Source organism: Gymnodraco acuticeps, unplaced genomic scaffold, assembly GCF_902827175.1.
Source record: "Gymnodraco acuticeps unplaced genomic scaffold, fGymAcu1.1, whole genome shotgun sequence".
NCBI classification, from domain to species: Eukaryota; Metazoa; Chordata; class Actinopteri; order Perciformes; family Bathydraconidae; genus Gymnodraco; species Gymnodraco acuticeps.
Genome location: NW_022989983.1, coordinates 122,277 through 138,243, shown reverse-complemented (window position 1 = coordinate 138,243; position 15,967 = coordinate 122,277). Strand labels below are relative to the sequence as shown.

The 15,967-nt window shown below is 40.9% G+C and overlaps 1 protein-coding gene across 14 annotated transcripts in view; it reads right to left on the bottom strand.

Annotated features, from left to right (window-relative positions):
• foxp1b (forkhead box P1b) overlaps positions 1-15,967 on the bottom strand; it is a 210,224-nt gene that overhangs the window by 123,928 nt on the left and 70,329 nt on the right. For 12 of the 14 annotated variants that reach the window (XR_004568602.1, XM_034212290.1, XM_034212288.1 and 9 more), the window contains one exon: positions 7,238-7,307. The exons of 1 other annotated variant lie outside the window; for it this stretch is intronic. The gene's annotated coding sequence lies outside the window, so the exon portion shown is untranslated. Of the gene's footprint in view, positions 1-7,237; positions 7,308-15,880 lie in introns of all 14 variants that reach the window. One more of the 14 variants, XM_034212291.1, reaches the window with a different exon arrangement.

Below are 15,967 nucleotides of genomic sequence, written 5' to 3'. Positions count from 1 at the left end.
CTGGCTTTTAATGTGTGATTGTTTTTGTATTGCTTGATTTGAATTTAACTATATATATGTATTTGTTGTTCCTTTCTATTCAATATATCTGTAAAGCGTCTTTGAGCACCTGTAAAAGCTCTAACAAAATTAATCTATTATTATTATGATGTATATAAGGCAGGGGTGTCAAACTCAAGGCCCGGGGGCAAAATCCGGCCCGCGACTTCATTGTTGTGGCCCCACAAGAGCTTGCAAAGAATATAATATTATACGGTTACATGCTACTTTACAGAAGCACGTTGCCCATAAACTACATGTCCCACAATGCATCTTAAATTTGACTTTTTCTCAGAATTTGACTTTTTTTCTTCAACATATGCATTTTCTCTCAGAATGTGACTTTTTGTAAAAAAAAAATATGCCTTTTTTCTTAGAATTAGCCTTTTTCTCAAACATTTTTTTTTTCTCAAAATGTCACTTCTTTTTTTTTTGTTTCTCCAGAATGTGGCTTTTCTTTTAAAATCATATTGTGACATTCTTGCAGAAGAGACTTGCAATTATTTTCCCTAGACTTCTTTCAGAAGTAGTAGTTAATCGTGAAGTTATTACCCTATCTGATAATAATCCAATGCAGAGGCAATAATGTAATATTATAATACATTATTTTATATATATTCAATATTTATATAAGTATTTTTATATAGTCTTAAAGTTACAACCGGCCCTTTGAGTGCAACCATCATGCTGATGTGGCCCGTGATGAAATTGAGTTTGACACCCCTGATAAAGGTATATGAAGATGACGGCAGGACCCATCCAAACTGTGGTTTTAAATCAGGATTGACCAAATATTGATTTCTGAACTCTTCCTAAATAAATAAAAAGACATGTCGTTTATGAATGAAAATGAACTTATTTTATTTGCATTATTCAAGGTCTCAAACTACATTTTTGGACAATTTCTGCAAACAAACTCCCCAACATTTTTATTTTAAATGAGAAAAAGTTGTCAGTAATTTATAGAGTAACAAAAAAATAATAATAATTGGGTTTGTACAGATTCCCTTTTTTTTTTAAATTCTAAAATAAAAAAATGTAAATATTACAAAACTTAAATAAAAATGATTATCTTTGTTTTTTGACTTTTTATTAAAATAAAAAAAACGTCATACATTTTTGTTTAGTTTTTTTTCATATCCCTCCAGTCAAAGTACAGTATATTGTTTTTCAGTGAAGGCAGTCTGGGCTACCAGAGAACAAGCCCTGTATAGTCATTTTGCTCTGAAGACAAATTGTATTTCATCTTTCACCGGGCCAGAGCATTTGTTTTTCCTTCCTAACATTTTTGATTTCCTTTTCATCTTGCCGTAAGACAACTCATCTGCGGATGGAACTTGCTTACTCCTGCCTCCTCAGTCAATCTCTCACAAAGGCCGTGTCACGTTGTCTGTCTGCACCTGGTAGCAGCCAGACGTTATCAAAGCTCTCCCAGCAGACCGGAGTTTATACGTCCGGCGATACGTTTTCAGACCAAAAGAAGACACACGGGGCGCCGTTCAAAATGGCAGCACACTGCTCCTAAAACAGGATGGGTCAAATGCAGAGAAACAATTTCCCCACGGGGATTAATAAAGTATATCAATTTTTTCACACATCTGTTTGGCGCTGATAGAAAAATAGATTGAAAGTTGCGTTTTCCCCTCGCAGAAAAAGTATCTCCGAGATAACACATCTAGGATAACATTATCGGCCTCACAGCAGAAGATAATTCACATGAAAGTTGTAGAGGAAATGCGAGAGAATGTTGCTTTGTTGTGTGACATATTGTATCCAGCATCAGGCATGCATTTAAACCTGTTTAAGCATACAATAGGGAGGCGGGCGATGTGCCAGCGTGTGTTCAGATAGCAGCTGATGTGAGGGAGCATCAGATAGGAGAGCCAGGTGAGGGTGTTTCGAAGGCTTTGACACTTCCTGTGATCTCAATCAACAGGAAGCTCGCCGGCCGCTTTATGGGCTCAGCCTCCGTCGTGACGTCTTTGTAGGGGACGATCATTTTTCATTTTCACGCTGCCTTGCATCTATTCTGCCTGTCACCGTCTTTAACTACAGCCGAGAGTAGATTACAGTACTCACAGTGCGTGAAAAACACAGCAACAAAAAGCCGCCGGTGACAGGAGCGTTTAACTGTCTTGCCGGAAATCTCCCCCATGTGGCACTTTCGCCACGGCAAGTTGTTTATTATGTTCAGAGCTAGGCGTAAGCGATTAAAGGGAGCTCTTAAGAATCAAAGTGTTATAAATGCATGGAAACACAGCCAGCTGTAAATGCCACAGAATTAGAAGCTTACCAAGCCTAATACTAATACATGGCCATTTTCAGCTTGATGCTGATATAAAGAAATTACTTTTTTAAAGTAAGCAATAAACGCAGTCAAGGGAGCGATTACCGAGGCCCTATTTTCATCCCGGCATAAATCTGCACACGACCTTTCAGCGGGGCCAACTCGTGAATCCACTTGTTTATTCTCAACACTTCCATAAAAAAAAGTGGATTAAATAAAGCAATATAAACCAAAGCATTTACAGCAAAGGACGAATTACAAGAGTGTGTTTCTCTTCCTTACATGGAGTCATGAAATTCAAATGAAGATGATAACATTTTTGAAGGCCTCAGAAAATAGACTCATGTTTTGGGATATCTGAGGATTCTTCTAAGCAGAGGCGCTTTTCTGGGAAGGCGGTTGTAAACTGGCCGAAGAAAGCAGGACAACAACACAAAACACACACACATTAGAGCAGTGGTTCTCAAACTTATTTCAATAATGTTCCCACTTTGAAAAAAAAATTCAGCCACGTACCCCCTGATCAGCGCAAACACAATTTGTTAAGGAAAAATGCTTATAAAGAGGTACAGTAGCCTACAGTGCTGCACCATCTGTGTCTGATTTATTAAAACAACAACCTTGTAACTGAGAAACACTTAAATGCTACATTTAAATGTTTACAAACCGTCACTAAATTCATGGCAAACCAATTTTAACATCATGCAATAACACTAAGACGACATTAGTTGCTTTGAACTGATCTTTTTAATAAGTTGTACTTACAATGTAGTGAAACATGGGCTTGAGCTCCACTGAGGACCTTTGTCATGCTGACAGGGAGGCAACTGCAGTTATTACACTTTGTGTTTTGAAATATGTGTAACTCTGTTCATATAAAACCCACACTGCTCAAACTTCCTTACTTTTCCTAAAATTGGTATATCTATTTATTTATTTATTTTGGGGCGTGAGGAATGAAGATAAAAAATATATGAGCATTTTATGAGCATGGGATTTTGACCCCTCATATAAAACATATACATAATGCTGCGCTATACTTTGCGGCCACACGCCGTTGCCAAGCAACGCTTATTGTTTAGGTGTCCTTTGATAAGCAGGCAGTCATATAATTAACTAGAACTAGCTAGATCTGATAGATTTGGACATAAACGCGAGTGAAGTATAATCGGACGCGAGAGAGATCAGAGATCAGATCTGCTGCTGACGGAGAACACGCAGCTCTGCATGATCACAGCTCCGCCGCTGTGACGGACTGTTGAGTGGAGCAAAATGAAATACACTAAGAGTTAGACCTAACACACTTAGCTAGTTTATCTACTCTGGAACAAGCTAAACTAGTTATAAATATATTTATTCTTTACTGTCGGGTCACTTAGTACAGGTTCAGCGAGCTGCACGAGACTGACGGGCTGTCAGGAGAGGGAGAGGAAAAGAGAGCACCCCGTTTATTTTTCCCATTTTATTATCCAGAATTACTGTAAACTTTGAATAAAGTAGTTAATCTACTATTAGTAGCTTGTTTAAATGCATTACTTGTGTTTTTTTCTTTCTCATTAACATAAAATAAATCTCACGTACCCCCTGCAGTACTCCAACGTACCCATAGGGGTCCGCGTACCCCCATTTGAGAACCACTGCATTAGAGGAAGCCCTACACACACATACAGTATTTTCAATATGACGTTTATTTTCCCCGTTGTGGGAATAATCAAGTATTTCTGATTCTGATCACCATCAGCAGCGAACCCTTTTAAACTGTGCAAGTCAGCAATACTGATCTTGTTAAGACTAATAAACCACTGTCTATATGTTCTATACATGTTATATAGCACAATAACTTTATTTTGCACATTCTTACATTAACTTCTCATGTTTATAGAAATATATATTTTTGTATTGTATGTTTTGAACATTTTACTTTAAGATATTACAGGGTATATGCAGGAATCCTGAAGTCAAATGTAATTCCTTTTAAGACCTTTTTTAAGACCCTTTCCGTACATTTTAAGACCTCATCGCCACTTGGAGTTTTAACCGGTTACCTTGGCGACACACTTTACCTCACATTGACTATATACAGTATTGATTGTCCTTCCTCCTCATCTTCCAACCATTTGGACGCAGACTTGCATTTCCCCATAACGATGTTGTTTAACAACCGGCGTAAACGGACCTTCGCACGCTATCAAGCAGTGAGCGTGCGATGTCCTGTTCAGATGACGTCAAATCCAACGGGATGCCATAAATAAACTACACAGAATCACACTACACACCTACGCAATGATTACATTCAGGTGCACTGTGGAATACAACCTCTTTGGACCATTTATATACTTATTGGAAACAAGCTACAAAATGTGATACCTTGGAAAATGCCGTTTAATAATTTTTAATAGCCTTAATTTTCGCTAAATTGATTTATCAACTTTTAATACTTTTTACGACCCCGCGGACCCCCTGTATTATGTTTGAATAAATATATTTATTTAACTAAATTAAATATTTGTATTCTATATACATTTTTTTGAAAGGAGCAATTTGCACAACACCCATATTTTCCTCAGGATAAAGTACTATGATGATGAGAGGGACTCTGAATCAGAACATTTGTCACACTGCTCTTACATGTCAATTCAAGATGCATATCCTAAAGAGACACAAATGAACAGTATGCTTCCACTCATAAACACATACACTGCATTAGAGGCTACTGCGCCGTAAAAGAGCTTTAAACACCAAGACATGGTAATCCCATAAGCTGCTGCAGGGATTTCTGCATTAGCGATGCAATCAAACTCACATTGGAAAGTCGTGTCAATCAGCAGGCTGATTCTGCCACATTAACGTTAATTACACGACCGTTCAGGAGGATGTCAGGGCTGATCTTACATCTGGAGCCGAGGACTGTGGACTATGTGGAGAATGCACTCCAGATAAACAACAGCTACAGGAATCCTGCACTTCAATGTGCTCCAAGTCTGTTCTCCAAATGTGGGGGTAATTGTCTGAATCAAATAAAGAGGGAGGCTGTTTCACATATTGCGGGGATGAGGGCCTCCTCTGACTATGAAGGGGAAAATAGTCCTATTTGTTAACTGTAACGATGACAGTTGCTGTCATGTCTCTAAAGAAACTGCAGATGTTGGTATTTAAGATTTAAGAGGCACTCTATCAGAGATATAAAGTGGCAGGTCAGTTCCATCAACGCATCGATGTAGCATTTAGTTTAAAGAATCCCTTTTAACCTTTTCGGGGGTTTTATCTTTTCTGTAGTATAGGTTGTTGTAAATGTAAATGGTCTGCAAAGGACCCAAGTTCCCTCCCACACACTCCCCCCCCCCCCGTCTGAAACATCCGCATTGGACTCATAATGACATCACTATGTAACACTTGCACTTCTTTTGCTATCGCTCCAACACATTGTAAGTAGTAGGCTAAGGGGCGGGACATCTCTAAGTGGTAGACCAATCACAACAGAGCCGGCCAGCTAACAGACTGGAGAGCAGACTGGGCTCTGGTTTCAGACAGAGGGTGAAAAGAGGTGCTGCAGCACAGACAGTATGAGGAAGAAGAGACACAAAATATGAACCTGAAAATAAGCACAATACGTCCTCTTTAAATTGAGATTTGTAAGATTGATTTATTTTGAAATAAATGTTTATGATTTATTTTATTATAATATATATATTGTTTTTTTTAGCTGTAACATTTCTGCATGTTTTTGTTCCAATTAATTTAAGTTTAAACTTTGCATTCAAACACAAACAGCTATTGACCTTATTTAATGATAATAATGATATGGAAATCATTGTTTGCAAACACAAGAAGAAAAGCAATGCCCTTCCTCATGTAATGTTTGGATATCCCTCCCTGGGCAGAGCATGTTGCTGTGTATGTTATTAGTCATATAATTAACTCAAAGGTTCATCTCACGTATGTTGTTGCTTAAAACAACAGTCAGTGCTACTCTTTTAAAGCCTCTAACTAAACATACAGTCATTTTTGCACATTACAGGACCCACCTATCTACCTACAAGTCACAACGCGCTGATCAAGTGGAAGAGAAGAGACACGAAAGTGAGGATGAAGCTGTAGGACACACACACACACACACACACACACACACACACACACACACACACACACACACACACACACACACACACACACACACACACACACACACACACACACACACACACACACACACACACACACACACACACACACACACACACACACACACACACACACACACCACACACACACACACACACACACACACACACACACACACACACACACATCACACACACACACACACACACACACACACACACACACACACACACACACACACACACACCACACACACACACACACACAACACACACACACACACACACACACACACACACACACACACACACACACACACACACACACACACACACACACACACACACGAAGAATATGAGATATCCAGCAGAATGGCTGACATGCCAACAATAGCAACTGAGTGTGTGTTAACCCCCCGCCCCCCACCCGACACACAATTTTGTTTTTGTGGCATTACCACATAACATTTTCCAAACAAATGTCAACATGTAAAAACACTCAGAGTTGAGCAACCTTTCTTCCTTATGTCCTCATTTATTCAACAACATATACAACTATTTCTCAAACAACCAACTTTAATTTTGACCCTTAGGGGGAACCGTCTCTTTCAAACTAACCATGAGTAGCTCTTTCAAACCACTGACAGAGAGCACCTGTCGATCCAACCCTCCCTTTTGCCCCCACACTGCAAAATACACAAACAAGACAACCCGGCTGCATTCAGTTAATGATTAAAGCCCATTCAATGCAGCATTCACACAGAGTCCGGTGAAGGATAGTTGTGTTTACCTTCTGCGAGGACTTGCTTATTTAAAGCAATCTTCAGTTCCAGCGCCGGTGATAGGACAGCCTCCTCGCCCTGCGGACACAAGACGGAGAATTATTGGTAAACATGATTTAATTAAAGTGCCTGCAAGAGGATTTGTTGCAACACGGAGAACATGGGTGTGAGCTAAATGCTGCTACAAGTCACCCACCAGTTGCTGTTGATTAGAAATTGATCAAAAACTATTTTCATCTGCGAAATCTTGAGAAAACAATCAATTCCTCTGCTGTATTTCCGCTCCGAGCCTCAGGTTTACCGTCCCGTAGCTGACTATTGTCACACACATCCTTGCATGTCCATCTGTTAACTACAACTACACCCACTGATGATAACAAGGGAACAATAGGGCTGTCTGATAGTGGTTTATTTGCAAGACAAAAACGTATCATAAAGCAACAGTAGAAGCTCTTCTTGCTCTCCCTTTATGATGCACCTGTACCTGCCTCAACTCCCCCCGCCCCCCCCCCCTCATCTGCATGCACACAGCTTTCCTAACTGAGCACTCACCCAAGGAAAGACGAAAAGAGAAGGAAACTAAATCTTATTTTTATGGTAAACTAAGAAGTGACTGTGGGGCAATATCTCAGGTGCATTTGAATAAAAGCATTAAAGCATATCCAAATATGAAAGAAATAAAAAAAGAAGAAGCTCCCATCTCCCCCCCTGCCTCTGTTCTTTTTTACCGTTTTACATTTGGCAGTCAAAACTGTGGCCAGGCGTTTGAGCGAGTGTTTATCTAAAGCAGACGGAGCAAAGATTAAAAAAACACCACTGGTCCGACTTGCCCAGTTCCAGCATTAATGATGTGTTAAATGCCCTTGTTGAAAAAGTGAGTCAACATGCAGCTCGCTCTGAACTCTACTGAGGGTTGAACAATCTTCCAAAACGGACCATTCCAACACAACTACCCTATTATTGTGATTCATTACACTTCAATTAACATACCATCAATGGAATCGTAAATCAATGGCGAGTGGTGACAAATGACAGATATTTTCAGTTTCAAACTCCTAAACATCATTAATTCCCATCACCTGAAAGAGCCCCAGGAGCTAAATGAGTTTATCCAACGCATAACATCCATTTAGATAAACGTTCCATCATTTTAATGACGGAACATTTGTATTGGAGAGAAAAAGGCAACAACGGGATCCTGATAGCAGCTGTACGCCTTTTCTCCATGTAACATAATGCCTATCTTGTAATGCCTAAACAGATAATTGTCTCCATTTCAAACAGCACAAAGCTGTAATATTGCCATTTAGAGCAGTGGGGGTGCGGAGAGCGTAGGGTGAGGATAAACAAGCACACGCTGCTTCGCCCGGTCGGGAAAACCGAGCCCATCACACACTCCCACATTGAGATTGTAGGGAATAGAACAACTCATGGTTGAGATAATTACCCACCTAGGTGGGTTATGTGCATGCTCAGTAAGAGGCTTAAGCTGAGAATATGAATCAAAATGCAACCATTTTAAAAGACGAAAGGAAACTGAGGCGCATTTTGCAAGGTTCTCTTGTAAAGTCTCGGGAGGAGGGTGCCGGAGTTCTGTGTCAAACAAAGAAGGAACAAAGACTTTTGGCAAATCTTTTAGTAGTTACAAGACTCCTTTAGAGGTTCAATCCTTTTTGGTGTAAGGACCCCAACAACCCTGACAGATGAACTCACGTACTCACCCTCAGATTCAAAATGTATGTTACAGATGTATTACCCTATTAGTATACAACTGTATGTGTTTAGGTTAGTTTTGTAAGCAGCTAAATTATATTATTAGTTAGGGTCAAGCTTACTTTTAGTTAGCAGGATCAACGGTACATTATATGCTTATCATTTGAACCATCTTTTACTCTAAGCTTATTATTGAAAGAGAAAATACTATGCTAATTTTCAGGTTCATATCTGTATTTAGTGTCTCTCCTGGGACATGTCTCCATGCTTTAATGTTCAAAAAGCTCTTCATTTTTCTCATACTGCCTGTGCTGCAGCACCTCTTTTCACCCTTCGTCTGAAACCAGAGCCCAGTCTGCTCTGATTGGTTAGCTGGCCAGTTCTGTTGTGATTGGTCAACCGTTTAGAGATGTCCCGCCCCTTATCACGTACAATGTGTTGGAGCGCTAGCCAAAATAAGTGGAAGTGTTATAGTGATGTAATTACGTTACGGAAGTATACAAAAATAATCCAATGGAGGGGTTTCAGGTTATTCTGATAATTGCAAATTGTAGTTTACAGGTGTTAGACTTAATTTCAATATTTGTGTTGTTGTTGTATTATTATTAGTAGACCCTGATGTACAAGGACCCCTGTTGTGGAATCACTTTTTGAGAGGATCCAAATACATGTTTCCATTCTCTATGCAAATACCACAGGCCTCATTGTAATTGTGAAGGGGCAAAAACATGCAAACACCCTGTTTTCAGAGGGAAATGGAAATCAGAAGGGTTTTCTGCTATGGTAATGAACCGCTGCGGTTACATCTGAGCGCGAACAAAGACTCATTTTATTCTGTCCACAAACCTGTGAAGTGGACTTCCCTATTAGTGAGGGGGTCACGGCTCCACAATATGCTCTCTAGTCCCAGGTACGTTATCAGTGCCTTTGGCTTTGTTGTAAGATTGCATGTTCAAAAAAAATATGAATTAATACCCCTCCACTGAAACGCACCCGATCCCAACAAAAGACCCCGCATTGACGGCTCTTCAGCTCCTCTAATGGACAGGCTGCACTCTCTCTTCACACGCTGCAGACAAAAAGATGAGGGCCCATGAATATTTACCACTGAGTAAAGTTATTCCATTAATTACTCCGAGCACGCCTAATACTGTATCTGTGGCTACTTCTGTGGCGGCTCGTTAATGAACCTTCACACATCATTACCATATTAATTAATGCTCAACTCGATGGTTGTCAATAGGAGGCTGCCAGAGTTGTCTCTCGGTTCTTTACAGCCCCATACGGGATGTTTCGATCACTTAGTATCAGCACCTAGAATAAATTGACAGGGTCTATTTATCACGCCACGGCCCAGTGCTGCGTTTGAATGAAGCAAAGATGTAGAGACACTGGTTAACAGCGCTAAGCATTGTGTAACTAAGACGAGGGCGTAGGAGAGTTTTAGCCGTGTAAAGTCACTGATATCTACTGTATATACAGGGTCATTGGTGTTTGTTTTTAGGGTGTGTACAGGATATTTTCCAAGTCACTGTCTGTGCACAGGAAAATCAAAAGCGTGAGTCACTTCTTAACAAACGCAGCTGCTTACTGTACGATCCGATCTGCTGAGAAAAAAGGGCTGACAGCACACTATTTTCTTTTCTTCTGGGCTTTTAATAAAAAGGACAGATTAAATGAAAAACATTGCCACGTCTCGTAAAAACAAGCATTGTGGGGGGTTTTTTCTTGGTCTTTTTGATGTGATTGGCAGGATCTTGGCATTATATTGTAACACCCACACAGACTGTAAACAACAGCACTTTCTGACACGCAAACAGACACAAAACCCACCAATTAAAACCAACTTCAATTCAGCCAGCCCTTACTTACTCGCCCTTACTTACTCTGGCTGCTTTCCTCCCATGCCTTTTTTTTTCTAAGCTTAAAAGGCAACAGCGCAGTCTGGTGAATGTCAGGCCTGTCTGATCCCCCCTGATTCTCTTGGACCTGCCCTCACGTTTTGCTGAGTTAAGAACAAAGTACACAGAGAGCAAACAGAGAGCTTTGCTGCCTTAATACCAAAGGAAGTGGAATTTCAATCCTAGCCCAAAACAAACAAGGCCGCACATTTCTTTACACTAGTTAAATGAGCTTGTTGAATACAAAAAGCCCCGATCAAGTGGATATCCAGCGCACACTGCTCTGTGCTCCTTGGGGAATTCTAATCTATTGATCCATGAGATAAAAAACACAGAAAAATGCACTTTGTGAAGTATCTCGTCAGCTGAGAAGAAGCAGCTGGGGCAGCTCAGGATCTACACCGATGAAAAACTTTGGTTTGAATTTAGATCAGTCGAGAAAGTTCACTCTGATCACGCACTGCACACAAAGGGCCAACACAGTCAGTGGTGGATTAAGTACTCAGATATTTAAGTTAAGTAAAAGGAGCATTACTAAATTATTAAAGTTAAAGTCTTGCATTCAAAATCTTATTTAATCAAAATATACTTAAAGTAAAAGTAATGACTTATTATTACAGGGTTGCCAACTTTGGGTACCTGGCGGGAGTGAGATTTTGATATCATGGGTTTGATTATACATAGGCGCACTAAATGACTGCTATTGTGTCAGCAGCGGGACCTTAGCATATATATAGGATATACAATATATACAAATACACAATATTGGACTCAGACTATAAAGGGCACAAAGTTTCATTCACTAATGAAAGTCAAACACATGTTTGTTTCCACTGTTTTATTGTGTGCCTGTCGCGATAAGCTATTAATTGACTTATCGTACGATAAATAAAAATGAACTCGATAACTTTTCTGACCTCGATAAATTGCCATTTACATGAGGATGTGACTAGCAGTTTGAAAGGGTGTACTTGAATTATTATTATTATATATTATCATTATGTCATTGCCGACAATATTATCGTTTATCGCAATAATTTCCGGGAAAATGTATCCAACAAAATGAATTATCGTGAGAGGCCTATACATGAAACACACACACACAAACAAATCTACAGACTTACTCCAAACTGCCAAATATATTAATTAACACACTCTCACTCTCATACACACTGACTCTATTTTGGCCTAGACTTTTACTTTTTAATCATTTCTACTGGATCTCAGATCATCTGCGCATGCGCAATACGGGTCGGGGATTGACCAACCGGCTCGCACTGCTCTGCTGTCCGTTAACGTTGTTAAGAGTGGTGGGGGCGGATCGACAGCTTGAGCAGCTGTCAACTCAACATTGTAAATAACCAACCAAAAACGATCGCCGGTTCATCTTGTTTTTGGTGTGAGAATAGTTTGGGCAGCGTGAGATTGAGAGTGAAAGCGTGTGTCACACCCCAGATGCATGAGAGTTGGCAACCCTGTATTATTATTGCAATGGCCTATTTCAGATTCATATAACTGGACTATTGATGCATTAATGTGTCCATCACAGCTGGTAAAGGTGGAGCTGATTTGAATTCCTTTATATACTGCTAATGGATTTTTAATGTATAATTATATGTCAAAGTGAATTTAAGAATTTATTTATATTTTGTATTTTCCAATCATCTAAATCTGACTGAAATAACTTTCTGTAAGCTGTCAAAGGAATATAGTGGAGTCAAATGTACAACATTGGCTGCCAAAATGTGCAGGTAGTATGTAGTATGTAGGTATGTACATGAGGTAGCAACAACAGAAATCACTTGGGTACCAAGTAACTCAAAATGGTACATTATGCAATCCTTTTTTTATAACCAGCCCCTCTCCTCGCTGTAGAGTAGGACTGTCAGTTCTGCCGAGCCGGATCAGGTTTCCACTCTCCAGCTTCTCAGCTCCTCTACAACCACGGACCCTGCGCTATTAATATCAATAAGCTGCAGATTCCATTTCCCCAGACAAAGACAAAGGGAGAACAAGAGGCGATGAGTGAAGGGAGGAACTCATATCCTCCCGCACCACCATGAGGTTGCCACTTACTATCACCTCCACCCCTGCTGCATGAGCGAAGAGGGAGCGTTTTGCACCCACTGTTTCACACACATGCACTCTAACTCACACACTGTTTCACACACATGCACCCCAACTCACACACATGCACCCCAACTCACACACTATTTCACACACATGCACCCTAACCTCTAGATTCCACCGGGTCCGTCTGTGGCGCATTACGGCCGCGCCGCGGCGTCCCCAGGGATCGCGGCCACTCTAGTCAATGGGTGCTATTCCACCAGACACGCCGTGTTACGGCTCAGAAGTGTCCCAGAAGCGCCTCGCCGCTGGGCTCCGCTCGAAATAGGATTGAAGTCTATTTTTCGACGCGACGCAGCCGTAAGGTAATGTCGGGCAGGCAGGAAGTGGAACGTTCAGAGCATATATAGCATATATATATATACACACACAAACTAATTTTGCAGACCCTATCCCTCCGTAGTCTTTCAAGTAGGAGTATAAATGCCAGCGTTCTCCTCCGGTTTACAGGCACTGTGTAAATTATATATATAGAATAATTATGATGATGAATGCATTTTTTTACCACTAAAATACAGCAACACATCTTTGATTCATGTCGTTTTTAACTGGGATATTACAATTATTATGAACTGTGTCTGTACAAAGTAGCCGGTCCAGGAAATATGCCCAAATCAACAAAAACTCTGCGAGCCGGCAAGCAAGACGCTCCGCTTCTGAAATGCTTCTGAAACGCACCCGGTAGGTGACGCCGGAGGAGGCCGGATCAAAACAGCGGCGCAGCCGTAACGCAGAAGGACCGGTGGAATCTAGGGGTAACTCACCCACTGTTTCACACACACATGCACCCCAACTCACACACATGCACCATAACTCACCCACTGTTTCACACACACATGCACCCCAACTCACACACATGCACCCTAACTCACCCACTGTTTCACACACATGCACCCTAACTCACCCACTGTTTCACACACACATGCACCCCCAACTCACACACATGCACCCTAACTCACCCACTGTTTCACACACATGCACCCCAACTCACACACATGCACCCTAACTCACCCACTGTTTCACACACATGCACCCTAACTCACCCACTGTTTCACACACACATGCACCCTAACTCACCCACTGTTTCACACACATGCACCCCAACTCACACACATGCACCCCAACTCACCCACTGTTTCACACACACATGCACCCCAACTCACACACATGCACCCTAACTCACCCACTGTTTCACACACACATGCACCCCAACTCACACACATGCACCCTAACTCACCCACTGTTTCACACACATGCACCCTAACTCACCCACTGTTTCACACACACATGCACCCCAACTCACCCACTGTTTCACACACACATGCACCCCAACTCACACACATGCACCCTAACTCACCCACTGTTTCACACACACATGCACCCCAACTCACCACATGCACCCTAACTCACCCACTGTTTCACACACATGCACCCCAACTCACCCACTGTTTCACACACACATGCACCCCACTCACCCCACTGTTGCACACACACATGCACCCTAACTCACCCACCTGTTTCACACACATGCACCCCAACTCACACACCATGCACCCTAACTCACCCCACTGTTTCACACACATGCACCCTAACTCACCCACTGTTTCACACACACCATGCAACCCTAACTCACCCACTGTTTCACACCACATGCACCCCAAACTCACACACACTGCACCCCAACTCACCCACTGTTTTTCACACACATGCACCCCAACTCACACACATGCACCCTAACTCACCCACTGTTTCACACACATGCACCCCAACTCACCACACATGCACCCTAACTCACCCACTGTTTCACACACATGCACCCCAACTCACACGCATGCACACTCGCAGCAGAGTAATGCAAATACAGGCCAACCGCTGGGTGATATTTTCCAATCATTTGACCCTGCACAACACATTCCTGCAGTAATCAGGTTACTCTTTACACTATACCTTCTTCTCTTCCATGTTCTTTCACTCTTGTTGCAATTCAAATATATATAGATGTATGGTTTTAATGGGAAAAATGCAACCTTTTAAATGGATGTCCAATCAGTTTAGTCTAATGTGGTCAATTAATGTAATACCATGTTCAGATGGTTTCTATAATGACTACATGTCCCAGGATGCATGGCGTGCAAACTTCCGGTACCCAGGTTTCCCACCTCGTACACATCTAATGCAGATACCGTCAATACTGATTGGATATAGCCTTAGAAGGTGGCAAATGTTCTCTTTAAGCACAGAGATACTTCAAATGTTTTTTTTGTGAATCTCAGCTTCCCGAAATCCAATACAACTGCTTATTTTTTTAAGGTAACAGTCAAAAACCCAAACCTGACCCAAGCTGTTCATTATACAAGACAAAATAGAAAAAATTTAAATATTTTAAGGGGTCGGAAAAAGCAAACAATTTGCTATTTTTAAACAAAATAATCCTCAAAAAGATGTATAGATTAACCATATATATGTATATTTGTGTATATACACACACACGTCTTTCACTGTCAATATGATTTTAATTGAATTGTACAAATGTTGAGATGTTTCTATTTACTGTTCATGTTGTCTACTCTACTCTTTTTGCACAATGCCTTGTTTAGATGCTGCTGTGACGGAAACATTTTTCCAAATTGGAATCAATAAAGTTGATCTCATGTTATGATATAATATCAGCTCTGCACACAACTGAACTGGATACTTCCCTGACTTTCAGACACTGGACATCTCGTAGTAACTCAGGACCTACAGTAACTCTCATGGTTATCATATACACCAACTCTGTCAATCACTTACAGAACACACCTACACACACAGGACATGCACACGCATACATCCACTAGCGTTCCATAAAAGGTTAGAGAGGATGAGTAAAAAAAGCGGAGAAAGATAATGAAATCTTTACAGACTTACCCACAAACAGTTAAACACACTTTCACCATGTTCATGAAACTGTATATTGATGCAGGTTCCCTCCAAGCTCTGAGTGTTTGCAAATCC